General features: G+C 41.1%; 1 protein-coding gene and 1 non-coding gene across 2 annotated transcripts in view; one reads left to right on the plus strand and one right to left on the minus strand.

The window, feature by feature from the left end:
* Positions 1-14,577, minus strand: part of LOC126260144 (eukaryotic translation initiation factor 2-alpha kinase) — a 220,521-nt gene that overhangs the window by 29,298 nt on the left and 176,646 nt on the right. The window lies entirely within an intron of this gene.
* Positions 13,084-13,156, plus strand: Trnav-cac (transfer RNA valine (anticodon CAC)). The gene has a single exon. It is a non-coding gene; the product is annotated as a tRNA-Val (tRNA).

Here is a 14,577-nt window from a genome sequence, read left to right on the forward strand (position 1 = left end):
TATTCATCTAGTAGCCGCCGCTGATACTGTGGTGGTAGAAGAACAAGAAAAAGTTAGACAAAAATCATCAGAAAATATTAAATTAAAATCTGAAGTTTTGGATATACTGATGGAAAAACAGAAGAGTTAATTAGAAAATATGTAAAATAGAGGAAAGGCAACCACTCACTAACAGCTGACTAATATGTGGTACATAGAACAGGCAATAGAAAAATGTATTCACACTAGCTCATGAACTCTTGCTCTTTCTCTAATAAAAGCATATTCATTTATGTACACAACAACCAGGGCAGAGGGGATGCACAAGGCAAAGAGGGTGGTAGTGCATAGCGTGAGCCAGATCTTTTGACAGGTGACTCACGTGTCTGCACAATGTGATGAAAGAAGTTCAGAGGGGAAGAGTGTACAGAGAGGGTGACAGAGCTGGGGGAAAGGGAGGGGAGCAAAGAGGAGGAAGATAGAAATGAAGAGGGAGACGGGGAGGGAACAGAGAAAGGGAGAGAATGGAATAGGGAGAGAGGGATGGGGGGGAGTGTCCAAATGCGGGAGGGTGGGGGAGTGATAGGAGAAGACTGTGGGAGAGGAAGAAGTGCTGTGGACAGACGAGAGTAGGGAAAAGATAAGGTACGGTGAGGCAGTGGGAAAGAGGTTAGAGGAGGTTTAGACCAGGAGGACTGTGAGAGCACATGATATGCTGGTGAGACAATTCCCACCTGTGTAGCTCAGAGAAACTAATGCTGGAAGGGAGTATCCAAAGAGCTCACATAGAAAGCAGCTTGGAACTCTAGATGGTCGAGATTGTGGTTTGCCACAGTTCAGTAGTGGCTATTCATGCAAGTAGACAGTTGATTACTTTTCCTGCCATACAGAATACTGCACAGTAACTGCCGCATGGCTGGTGTATAAAACGGCTGCTTTCACATGCAACCCTGCCTTTTACTATGGGATACTAATGCCTGTGACTGGACTGCAGTAGGAGGGAGTGAGTAGGTATACAAGATACATCTTGAACCTAGGTCAAGCACAGGGGAATGACCCATGTGATGTAGAATTGGGAGTATGATTGGTATGGGGATGGACAAGGATATTCTGTAGGATGGGTGGGTAGCAGAATACTCCTTTGGATGATATTGGTTGGATATCTCTCATCTCAGGGCATGGCAAGAGATAATCAGTCTCTTGTGAAGGATGTGGTTGCGCTTTCCAAGGTCAGAGTGATGCTGGTGATGAAAGGAGTGCTGGTTGGTGGCCGATTAACAGGTTTACTGCTGTCATCAGAGGAGATGGAATAGGAATTCTGTTTAGGCATGAGCTGGGTAGGATACTGTCTTTCAATGAAGGCTCTGTTAAGGTCAACAGTATATTTGGACAACTCTTGCTTTCTCCTGCAGAAGTGGTGTCCAAAGGTGGCAAGCTGTAAGGAAGACACTTTGACATGGAATGGTTTATTGTTGCTGCTGTTGTTATTGTCGTCGTCATTATCTTCAGCCCAAAGATGGTCTGACACTGCTCTCCATGCTACTCTATCCTGTGCAAGCCGCTTCATCTCCAAATAATTACTGCAATCTACATCCTTCTGAAACTGCTTACTGTATTCATCTCTTGGTCTCCCTCTAGAATTTTTATTCCTCACACTTCTCTCCAATGTGAAGCTGGTGATCCCTTGATGTCTCAGTATGTGTCTAGCGGATCCCTTCTTTTGGTCAAGTTGTGCTACACATTTCTTGTCTCCCCATTTCTACTCAGTACCTCCTCATCAGTTACATGAATTACCCAATTCTATTCAGTACCTCCTCATTACTTATGTGATCTACCCAGCTAATCTTCAACATTCCTTGTAGCATCACATTTTGAAAATTTCTATTATCTTTACTGTTTATCATCCACGCTTCAATTCCATACATGGCTACACACCACATAAATACTTTCAGAAAAGACTTCCTAAGTCTTAAATCTATATTTGATGTTAACAAATTTCTCTTCTTCAGAAAAGCTTTTCTTGCAGTTGCCAGTATACATTTTGTATCCTCTCTACTTCAGCAATCATCAGTTATTTTGCTACCCAAACAGAAAACCTCATGTACTACTTTAGATGTCTCATTTCTTAATCTCAGTCTCTTAGCATTAGCTGATTTAATTCTGACTGCATTTCATTATCCTTGTATTGCTTTTGTTGATGTTTATCTTACATCCTCCTTTCAAGACTATGTCCATTCCATTCAAAAGCTCTCCCAAGTCCTTTGCTCTGTCTGAAATTATATTTGGCAAATGTTTTCCCCAAACTTTAATTCCTATTCCAATTTTTTTGTGGTTTCCTTTACTGCTTGTTCAATGTACAGACTGAATAACATCGGGGATAAGCTACAACCCTGTGTCACTCCCTTTTCAACCACTGCCTCCCTTTCATGCCCCTCGACTGTTATATCTGCTATCTGGTTTCTGTACAAGTTGTAAATAGTCATTCACTCCCTGTATTTTAACCCCGCTACCTTCTGAATTTCAGAGTGCTCCAGCCAACAATGTCAACAGCTTCCTTAAGCATACAAATGCTGCTGTAAAATGTAGTATCATCGTTTTCCTGTCACTTTTTCTCTTTGAGCCCAAACTTTTATACATAATTGCACAAGTGGTCCACATGGATCAAAGACTTATTTACGACACACACACAGAGAGAGAGAGAGAGAGAGAGAGAGAGAGAGAGAGAGAGAGAGAGAGAGAGATTAGTGTTAAAATATTGGGGAAGTGGCTTCTCTCACCCTAAACTTTACATTCAAATAACTAGATATTAACTGAATCTTCTGTCTGTTCTTGGTAGAACAACATTATAACAAATGAAAAGTGTTAGTATGAATGTCTGAAGATGGCCTTGTAAGTCAAAAACCAGTTAACACAATAAAAGTAATTCTGTGGAACAAAAGCAACTAGCGCTTTGTATTTATTACCTAGATATTATTCATTCATAATAAGTTAACTTCCATTTAATGAGGAGAGAAGTTAAATTGGTAATTGTTTAGGCCAGGACTCTGTGTATAATATTTGTGAGTATCTGTTTCATGCTACAATGGAATGAGTACTGCTGCTATGACACTGTGTGCACATGTGAATTTCAGTCCAAATACTCGACAGAAGACAAGATATAAAGGTAGGACCTCTACCCAACTATCTTTCTGTATCTTTTATGCCACCAATTTGGTTCTTGTAATGAGTAGAAGTGGCAAGGACTCTGTTGCTGTTCTATGTTAAGGATAGTTTTCCATTTTTGCTATCATTCTGTAGAAAAACTTCTGCAGCGGTTGTCTGTGAAGTCCTACAAGATTTGCGTGTGAAATAGTGATTCAATTTATTGTGTGTGTTTTCAGAAAAGTAGAGTTTGCAGAACTGTTGGCATCATTTCATTGTTTTAACTCATGCACAGTTTAAAATATAAGTGGAACAAGAAAGCAAAATGCAACCAGGTAATGTAAGGGATGCAACTGCTGACCCCACAGCTGCTGTGCAGGATCTAGCTAGATCCTCAGCACCCATGATTTATCCCCTCACTGTAATTACGCAAAAGCTTGCTTTGCTGTTCAAGTCGATCAGATGGCATAAGTGCAGTCAGAAATCCAGACACAGCTGAACTTAATTCCACTGATTGTGTAAAATTAAAACAAAATGCAAGAGACGATACCTGATCTTATCAGAAACCATGAGGCCACGTTGATTGAATTCAAGAATTGCGACAGGCTCAAGACAAATTTCTGACAGAGATTGAAAAGATAGGTGATACTGTCAAAGAAATATGAATCAACAAAATCAGGTGGAAGAAATGGTTGCTAGCCTCAGTAAAACAATACAAGATATTTCGTCAGGACAGTAAGCTAAAAATCAAAGAAAATTTTGAAGTACACAAGCATTACTTTCTGGAGACCAGCAGCAAGCCGTATTCTTAGCTCACTTATTTGTCTCATAGTTTAATTCTTAATTTCTTTGTGCGTTTTTGGGTACATGCATAGTTTAATTCACAAATTTCGAGCGTATTATAGTATTTAAGAGTTGTATCATCGTGTTTTAGTACCTGAATAGCGTAAATTCGCGTAGTCGACAGTCATTTGTTTTGTTTTTTGAACAGCTAGTGACATAAAAAAAATTGTTAGGGATGGACAGGGACTGCACCTGTTACATACGGATTCAGGGGGAATTGGCCACCATCCGTAAACGGCTGGAATCTGTGTTGGCAGTGGTCAACAGGCTCCAGGCTGTTGCCCTGGGCCGCGGTGACATTGGGACACCCAAGGAGAGCACTTTGGTGCCTCTGAAACCTGTAGCATCGCCTGGGATCTCTGATGCCACTGTGCCCTCAGATTCAGACGTCCCTGCTGGTCGACACTTGCCTGATGGTGACTGGCGAACCGTGGCGGGATCGCAAATCCCTGAGCGGAAGGCGAGAGTTGGTGCTGGCCGCAAGGCTGTACCCTTACGTCTCCGTAACAGGTTTGAGGTACTGCCCACTGCTGAAAGTACTTCTGAGCCAGCAAGGGCAGCCTCGCCTGTTGCGGCAGTGGCGGGTCTTCCTGAGAGGTTCGGACAAGCGCAGAGGGTGGGACTGCTTGTCATTGGGAGCTCCAATGTTAGGCGGGTGATAAGAGCCCCTTAGGGCTATGGCAGCTAAGGACAGGAAGAAAGCCAATGTGCACTCCATGTGCATACCGGTGGGAGTCATCCAAGATGTGGAAAGGGTCCTTCTGGATGCCATGAAGGGTACAGGGTGCAGCCAACTGCAGGTGGTGGTTCGTGTTGGCACTAATGACGTGTGTCGCTATGGATTGGAAGAGATTCTCTCTGGTTTCCGGTGGCTATCTGAGTTGGTGAAGACTGCCAGTCTTGCTAGCAAGATGAAGGCAGAGCTCACCATCTGCAGCATCATCGACAGGACTGATTGCGGACCTTTGGTACAGAGCCAAGTGGAGGGGGTGAATCAGAGGCTCAAATGGTTCTGCGACCGTGTAGGCTGCAGATTCTTCGACTTGCGCAATAGGGTGGTGGGGTTCGGGTTCCGCTAAATAGGTCAGGTGTCCACTAAACACAGGAGGTGGCTACATGGGGAGCAGGGGCCGTGTGGCGTGGACTGGGCAGTTTTTATAGGTTAGACAGTCTCAGGAAAGATCAAAAAGGGCTCCAGTCTCAAAGGGTACAGGGCAAATAAATGACAAGAATTGACTAAGCAACAGTCCATATTGTAGTTGTAAATTGTCGAAGCTGCGTTGGAAAAGTAGCAGAGCTTCAAGTGCTGATAGAAAGCACTGAAGCTGAAATCGTTACAGGAACAGAAAGCTGGCTAAAGCCGGAGATAAATTCTGCCGAAATTTTTACAGAGGCGCAAACCGTGTTCAGAAGGGATAGATTAAATAAAGTAGGTGGTGGTGTGTTTGTGTCTGTTGGTAGTAGTTTATCTTGTAGTGAAGTTGAAACAGATAGTTCCTGCAAATTACTATGGGTGGAGGTTATACTCAACAGCCATACCAAAATAATAATTGGCTATTTCAACCGACCCCCCCTCCCCCCACCAACTCAGATGATATAATAGCTGAACGGTTCAAAGACAACTTGAATCTCTTTACAAATAAGTACCCCACTCATACAGTTATAATTGGTGGAGACTTCAATCTACCCTCGATTTGTTGGCGAAAATACATGTTCAAAGCTGGTGGTAGACAGAAAACATCTTCCGAAATTGTGCTAAATGCTTTCTCTGAGAATTACTTTGAACAATTAGTTCATGAGCCCACATGAATTGTAAGTGGTTGCAGAAACACACCTGACCTCTTAGCCACCACAAATAATCCTGATATAATAGAGAGCGTTACGACGGATACAGGGATTAGGTCACTGTAGTGAGGCTCAAAACCATACCAACCAAAACCACTAAAAATAAACGCAAAATATATCTATTTAAAACAGCAGATAAAAATTCACATGATGCCTTCCTGAGAGAGTGTCTCCATTCCTCCCAAGCTAATTATGTAAGTGTAGACCAGATATGGCTCAAATTCAAAGATACAGTATCGACAGAAATAGATTCATACTGTATGTTAATAAGAGGCAGGACTGATCCACCATGGTACACAAAGCACATCAGAACACTGTTGCAGAAGCAACAAAAAAAGCATGCTAAATTCAGAAGAATCAAAATTCCCAAAACCAGCTAAGTTTCACGGAAGCTCGAAATTTAGTGCGGACGTCAATGCAAGATGCTTTTAATTGTTTCCGCAATGAAATATTGTCTCAAAATATGGCAGAAAACCCAAAGAGATTATGGTTGTATGTAAAGTACACCAGTGGCAAAAAAACAGTCAATACTGTCACTGTGCGATAGCGATGGAAATGTTACTGATGATGGTGCCACTAAAGCGGAGTTACTAAATACAGTTTTCCGTAGTTCCTTCACAAAAGAAGACTATGTAAATATTCCAGAATTCGAAACTAGAACAGCTGTTAGCATGAGTGACATAAAAGTAGATATCTTAGGTGTTGTGAAACAACTCAAATCACTTAAGAAAGGCAAGTCTTCCGGTCCAGATGGTATACCAATCAGGTTCCTATCAGAGTGTGCAGACACAATAGCGCCTTTCTTAGCAATCATATATAACCGTTTACTTGATGAAAGGTCTGTTCCTGAAGACTGGAAAGTAGCACAGGTCACACCAATATTCAAGAAAGGAAATAGGAGTAACCCATTGTATTACAGTCCCATATCACTGACCTCAATTTGCAGCAGGATTTTGGAGCATATACTGTACTCGAGCATTATGAATCACCTTGAAGAAAATGACTTATTGATACATAACCAACACAGATTCAGAAAATATCGTTCTTGTGCAACAAAGCTAGCTCTTTATTCCCATGAAGTAATGAGTGCTGTTAACAAGGGATCTCAGATCGATTCCGTATTCCTAGATTTCCAGAAGGCTTTTGATATCGTTCCTCACAAGCTACTATTAATCAAAACGCATGCATACGGAGTATCGGACAGTTGTGAGACTGGATTCGTGCTTTCCTCTCAGAGAGGTCACCGTTCATAGTGATAGACGGTAAATCATCGAGTAGAACAGAAGTGATATCCGGCGTTCCGCAAGGTAGTGTCTTAGGCCCTCTGCTGTTCATGATTTACATAAATGATCTAGGTGATAATCTGAGCAGCCCCCTTAGATTGTTTGCACATGACGCTGTAATTTACCATCTAGTAAAATCATCAGACAATCAATTCCAATTACAAAATGACCTAGAGAGAATTTCTGTATGGTGCAAAAAATTGCAATTGACACTAAACAAAGAAGAGTGCAAGGTCATCTACATGGGTACTAAAAGAAATCCGTTAAATTTTGGGTATACGATAAATCGCACAAATTTAGGGGCTGTCAATTAGACTAAATACCTAGGAATTACAATTACTAGCAACTTAAATAGGAAAGACCACATAGATAATACTGTGGGGAAGGCGAAACAAAGACTGTGCTTTGTTGGCAGAACACTTAGAAGATGCAACAAACCCAATAAAGAGACAGCCTACATTACACTTGTCTGTCCTTTGCTGGAATATTACTGTGCGGTGTGGGATCCTTACCAGGTAGGATTGACAGAGGACATCGAAAAAGTGCAAAGAAGGGCAGCTCGTTTCGTGTTATCGCGCAATAGGGGTGAGAGCGTCACTGATATGATACGCGAGTTGGGGTGGCAGTCACTGAAACAAAGGTGGTTTTCTTTGTGGCGAGATTTATTTACGAAATTTCAACCACCAACTTTCTCTTCTGAATGCGAAAATATTTTGTTGACACCCATCTATGTAGGGAGAAATGATCATCATAATAAAATAAGAGAAATCGAAGCTCAAACTGAAAGATTTAGGTGGTCCTTTTTTCCATGTGCTATTCGAGAATGGAATGGTAGAGAAGTAGTATGAAAATGGTTCGATGAACCCTCTGCCAGGCACTTAAGTGTGAATCACAGAGTAAACATGTAGATGTAGATGCACGTAGATGTAGATGCACGTAGATGTAGATGCACGTAGATGTACAGGTGATTGATAGCTGGGCAAAGGCATAGGAACAACAGCTGAATCAGGTGATAACAGACGGTGTAAAATCTGCTGTCTCCCCTCTACCCCTAGATGAATTGCCAGAAGAGACTTTCTTTAAGAAATGATTAAAAGAGGTTAAGACTCAGCTAGGCTCTGACTTTGTGAAATGGAAGGAGCAAGTCAAGGAGTCTATTAGGATGACCAAAGGAAAGCTAGAGGAGTTCCAAGGGACGATGAACAGTGGTAGCAAAGGTACATCAAGTTCCACAACAACAAACTTGGGGTGATGCATCCAGTTACAAAAATCCAAACTTGTATTCACCATTCTATAGTCCTCATAAAGTACACAAGATGCTGCTATGTGCCACTACATATAGTCTACACCTAATATCAAAGAGAAAATGCTCAAGTATCGGCAATTTCAGATATTTCATTCTGATAAGAGGGTGGTAAATCATTTGGTGTTTGTGTTAAGTTTCGGGGGACCTTTGGCAAAGGACTGACTGGTACACAGAAGGAAAGCTATCTATCAAGTTATAATTCAAGGAGAAGGTGCACTACGGACAATCGACGCATGCGAATCTTGTTGGACTTAATGATGAATTTGAACAGGTGTTCTTAGCAAAATACTGATCACAAGGAAGTCAACAAAAGGATTCAAGCAAGGGTTGTTAGGAAAGTATTTCAAAAAATATCTTAATAAATTTTGCTACTGGGACAATCTGTTAACACAACTGGATGTATTGAGAATATTAAAAGCTAGATTACCGGTCAGTGTCAGAAATGACCTAGTTAATGCGTCAGATAAATATTTGGAGGAATTTTTATCTGTGTTAGTTTTGATCGACCTAATTCAAGAATACATGAAGTTCATGTAAGGATCAAATAACAGGTATAATAATGCAAACACTGGTGTCGATCACTCTCGAAGTGGAAATGTTAGTAATGCACAAAGAACCAACCAAATTGACAAAGCAAATAGAAGCAATGTACCAAATGGTAATCTGAACAATAGTTGGAAGAACAGCGGAAATGGATATGGTAGTGGCTTCCCACCGGCCGGAAACAAATTTAATACAGGTGTTTGGAGGTACAATCCAGTCCAGCCTAATAACCAGCAACCGTCAACTAGTCAGTTTTGGAACATAATTTTCCACAACAGCAACAACAGACTCAGTCGCAGTCTATACTGAGAGACTGACATATGCAGACACCAATAATTACGGAGAGAACAGTGATGCAAATAATGGCAGTGATGCGCACATCCATCAAACTAATCGTAACTGCCTCAAGCCCCCAGAGATGTGGTCAGGGATTAAAATACGGGCTCTGACCAACAACTGCAGATGCTAAGGTACAACAATGGAAAGGAATTAACGGAGTAATTGTCTGAGGATATTCGTTAGTGTGACACGGTTTATCCTTTCGTGCCAATGTCGAAAATTCTTGCTACAATTGAAGTAATTCCAGTCACTGTAACACTAGATACTGGAGCTCCCGCTAATGTGATATAAAGTGCTTTGTCCCAAAAGCTATTGCGAAAAGCAAAACTACCAACTTTGCCAGTGGAGAACTACAGAATTATAGGAGCCTTAAGCACAAGATCCAAAAGCGACAGGATGCAGATACAATTAATACTGAAATTGGGAAATGCAGCAATTACATGTGCATTCCTGATTTTGAAAACCTGATAGTGGATTGTATTCTGGGCATTAGTAGCATACAAGAGAGGGACAGAAACATCAACTTCTTAGTGGGGAAAGCAGATTTTTGGATCAACGATGCTTTAGTGGAGGTAGACTTAATAGGGAAAGGAGTAGTGCACGAGTGGTACTGCCGTGCAGCCCACATAAGCTTGATCATCACAAATAATAAACGACCGAAAAAGTTTTCCCTGAACACAATGAAAGTATTACATTTTCAGATCATGTAATCGAGAAACTAAAGGAACCCTTGCATCTCACTGATGAACAGAAGCTGCAATTATCAAGCCTCCTTTATCTCTTTTAAGAAAAACCTGGAATTATCAAAGGATGTGTTATCCACAAAGGACATACTGTAACAGCTTCTATCCAGTTCCCTGGCATCATAAGAAACCTACAGAAGAGGAAATTATGAACAACTTGCTTCACACCTCAACCAAATTCATGCCTGCTGAATTCATGTTTAGAAGAAAGGAAAGAAATGAACGGGCAGCTAAAAATTTGAAGGCAGAAGATACTGACATACCTTGGGAAGAGAACATTAGGCAAGCTCTGGTTAATCTCATCAAGAGGCTACGAACAGAAAAAAGGATTACGACAGCAAACTCAAATGGATGCAAACATTCAGGATTGGCGATAAGGCATTGCTGTGAACACATTCACGATCCTCTTTACCTTCCAAAAAGAATAGGAAGTGGCAATTATTATACGCTAGGCAGTTCGTAATTGTGAAGATTCCAAACCCTGGTGTGTATTTATTGACGTATCCAGAAAGTATACAAATCAGATCCCCATCAGTATATTAAATTATATCATGTGAAGTGATTAACATTGTGGAAAGACCTATGATGATTAAATTCAAAGTGATTAGGGATTACACAGTGACGAGTGATGGACTGTGAATAAATTTATAATAATTGTTTGGTGTTGGACTATGATGCACTCATAGTGAGATCAGAGTTACTAATAAGACACTATGTACCCCATAGTGAGAGCTTTAGAGAATTAATGGTAGTATTTATCTAATAATTCACTAATTAATCCTTTTTACTGATGACCAAGTTAATTCTTTATTTTTAGGAAGGGTTTATATACATTTGTAAGGCTATTTTAAATAATTAAGTTTTGATTTATGATGTATATGTTTTATCCACTCAGGTTCATGCATTGTAAGTTAGTCTTTTGTGAAAGGACGTGTATGTGAAATGACTGAACTTTGCTTCAAAATGGCTCTGAGCATTATGGGACTTAACATCTGAGGTCATCAGTCCCCTAGAACTTAGAACTACTTAAACCTAACTAACCTAAGGACATCACACACATCCATGCCCGAGGCAGGATTCGAACCTGCGACCGTAGCGGTCGCGCGGTTCCGGACTGAAGCGCCTAGAACCGCTCGGCCACAACGGCCGGCTGACTGAACTTTGCTGAAGGAGGTATTATGATGGTGACATTTTAGGGACCTGCAGGCATAATTGATAATGAACAGTTAAATTTTGCTACATTCTTACCACTTAGTGTAGATGCAAGTTGGTTGGTATATAAGGCGTGGATTGGAATTAGTTTGGTTGTTCCTGACTCAAATTAATTTTACTTTCAGGAAGATGAAATACTGCATATACATTTGTTGTTGTGGTCTTCAGTCCCGAGACTGGTTTGATGCAGCTCTCCATGCTACTCTATCCTGTGCAAGCTTCATCATCTCCCAGTACCTACTGCAACCTACATCCTTCTGAATCTGCTTAGTGTATTCATCTCTTGGTCTCCCTCTACGATTTTTACCCTCCACGCTGCCCTCCAATGCTAAATTTGTGATCCCCTGATGCCTCAGAACATGTCCTACCAACCTATCCCTTCTTCTTGTCAAGTTGTGCCACAAACTCTTCTTCTCCCTGATTCTATTCAATACCTCCTCATTAGTTATGTAACTACCAATCTAATCTTCAGCATTCTTCTGTAGCACCACATTTCGAAAGCTTCTATTCTCTTCTTGACCAAACTATTTATCGTCCATGTTTCACTTCCATACTTGGCTACACTCCATACAAATACTTTCAGAAACGACTTCCTGACACTTAAATCTATACTCGATGTTAACAAAATTCTCTTCTTCAGAAACATTTTCCTTGCCATTGCCAGTCTACATTTTATATCCTCTCTACTTCGACCATCATCAGTTATTTTGCTCCCCAAATAGCAAAACTCCTTTACTACTTTAAGCATCTCATTTCCTAATCTAATTCCCTCAGCATCACCCGACTTAATTCGAATACATTCCATTATCCTCGTTTTGCTTTTGTTGATGTTCATCTTATATCCTCCTTTCAAGACACTGTCCATTCCGTTCAACTGGTCTTCCCAAGTCTTTTGCTGTCTCTGACAGAATTACAATGTCATCGGTGAACCTCAAAGTTTTTATTTCTTCTCCATGGATTTTAATACCTAGTCCAAATTTTTCTTTTGTTTCCTTTACTGCTTGCTCAATATACTGATTGAATAACATCGGGGAGAGGCGACAACCCTGTCTCACTCCCTTCCCAACCACTGCTTCCCTTTCATGCCCCTCGACTCTTATAACTGCCATCTGGTTTCTGTACAAATTGTAAATAGCCTTTCGCTCCCTGTATTTTACCTTTGCCACCTTTAGAATTTGGAAGAGAGTATTCCAGTCAACATTATCAAAAGCTTTCTCTAAGTCTACAAATGCTAGAAACGTAGGTTTGCTTTTCCTTAATCTTTCTTCTAAGATAAGTCATAAGGTCAGTATTGCCGCATGTGTTCCCACATTTCTACGGAATCCATACTGATCTTCCCCGAGGTCGGCTTCCACCAGTTTTTCCATTCGTCTGTAAACAATCCGCGTTAGTATTTTGCAGCTGTGACTTATTAAACTGATAGTTCGGTAATTTTCACATCTGTCAGCACCTGCTTTCTTTGGGATTGGAATTATTATATCCTTCTTGAAGTCTGAGGGTATTTCGCCTGTCTCATACATCTTGCTCACCAGATGGTAGAGTTTTGTCAGGACTGGCTCTCCCAAGGCCGTCAGTAGTTCTAATGGAATGTTGTCTGCCGCTGGGCATGCATTGCTTGCTGCTAAGGTGATTGTTTTTGCTGATGTGACTTGCAATAACGACTGCGCGAAACGCCACCATCTCGTTCGGGATGCTATGGCAGACACCCTCTCGAGCACCCCGAAGACTTCTTGAGCCCTCGGCTGTGATGGTTTTCAGGCTGTCAAAAGAACTATGGTGTGTGCATGTGCGGACGAGAGAAAGGCTGAGGCGTCTTCGAGTGTACAAGGATGGACTCATTGTGTCAGTCGTTTCCGTAGTGTCGCGGTTATCACGTCTGCTTCACACGCAGAAGGTCCCCGGTTCGATCCCGGGCGGGAACAGTATTTTCCTGCCTATGTCGCATACTACACCAGTGAGCCACGTCATGTGTGGATCTGCTGCATGTACCTTCGCTATGCAAGTGTGACATTTATTGAATTTTTAAGTTATGATGGCAACCTTGTTATAAGTTCTCTGTGAAGTAATCATCACAGCAGTAGTTTCCATGGTGTAGCGGTTGTAACGTCTGCCTAACACGCAGAAGGTCCCTGGTTCGACTCGGGTCTTTCAGAGCTCTGTCAAACTCTTCACGCAGTATCATATCTTCCATTTCATCTTCATCTACATCCTCTTCCATTTCCGTAATATTGTCCTCAAGTACTTCACCCTTGTATAGATCCTATATATACTCCTTCCATCTCTCCGCTTTCCCTTCTTTGCTTAGAACTGGGTTTCCATATGAGCTCTTTTCTCCAAATGTATCTTTAATTTTCCTGTAGGCAGTATCTATCTTGCCCCTGGTGAGATAAGCCTCTACATCCTTACATTTGTCCTCTAGCCATCCCTGCTTAGCCATTTTGCACTTCCTGTCGATCTCATTTTTGAGACATTTATATCCCTTTTTGCCTGCTTCATTTACTGCATTTTATATTTTCTCCTTTCATCAATTAAATTCAATATTTCTTCTGTTACCCAAGGATTTCTACTAGCCCTCGTCTTTTTACCTACTTGGTCCTCTGCTGCCTTCACTACTTCATCCCTCAGAGCTACCCATCCTTCTTCTACTGTATTTCTTTCCCCCATTCCTGCCAATTGTTCCCTTACGCTCTCCCTGAAACTCTGCACGACCTCTGGTTTAGTCAGTTTATCCAGGTCCCATCTCCTTAAATTCCCACCTTTTTGCAGTTTCTTCAGTTTTAATCTACAGTTCATAACCAATAGATTGTGGTCAGAGTCCACATCTGCCCCTAGAAATGTCTTACAATTTAAAACCTGGTTCCTAAATCTCTGTCTTACCATTATATAATCTATCTGATACCTTCTAGTATCTCCAGGATTCTTCCATGTATACAACCTTCTTTCATGATTCTATGATTAAGTTATGCTCTGTGCAAAACTCTACCAGGCGACTTCCTCTTTCATTTCTTAGCCCCAATCCATATTCACCTACTATGTTTCCTTCTCTCCCTTTTCCTACTCTCGAATTCCAGTCACCCATGACTATTAAATTTTCGTCTCCCTTCACTACCTGAATAATTTCTTTTATCTCATCATACATTTCATCATGAATGTAAGAGGAATTAATATATCTATCTGCTCTAAAGTGAATTCAGTTTCATACATGGTGTGAAAAGAAACTGATAAGGCATAAGAGTTTAACAGAGAAATGTATGATGAAAGAACAGATGTGGTGCGAAGGCAAGGTGATTTATAGTCTTCATCAGAAGTACTTCCCAGGTGGAAAAGTGCAAAATATTCAGTT

The sequence above is a fragment of the Schistocerca nitens genome, chromosome 5 (assembly GCF_023898315.1).
Source record: "Schistocerca nitens isolate TAMUIC-IGC-003100 chromosome 5, iqSchNite1.1, whole genome shotgun sequence".
NCBI lineage: Eukaryota > Metazoa > Arthropoda > Insecta > Orthoptera > Acrididae > Schistocerca > Schistocerca nitens.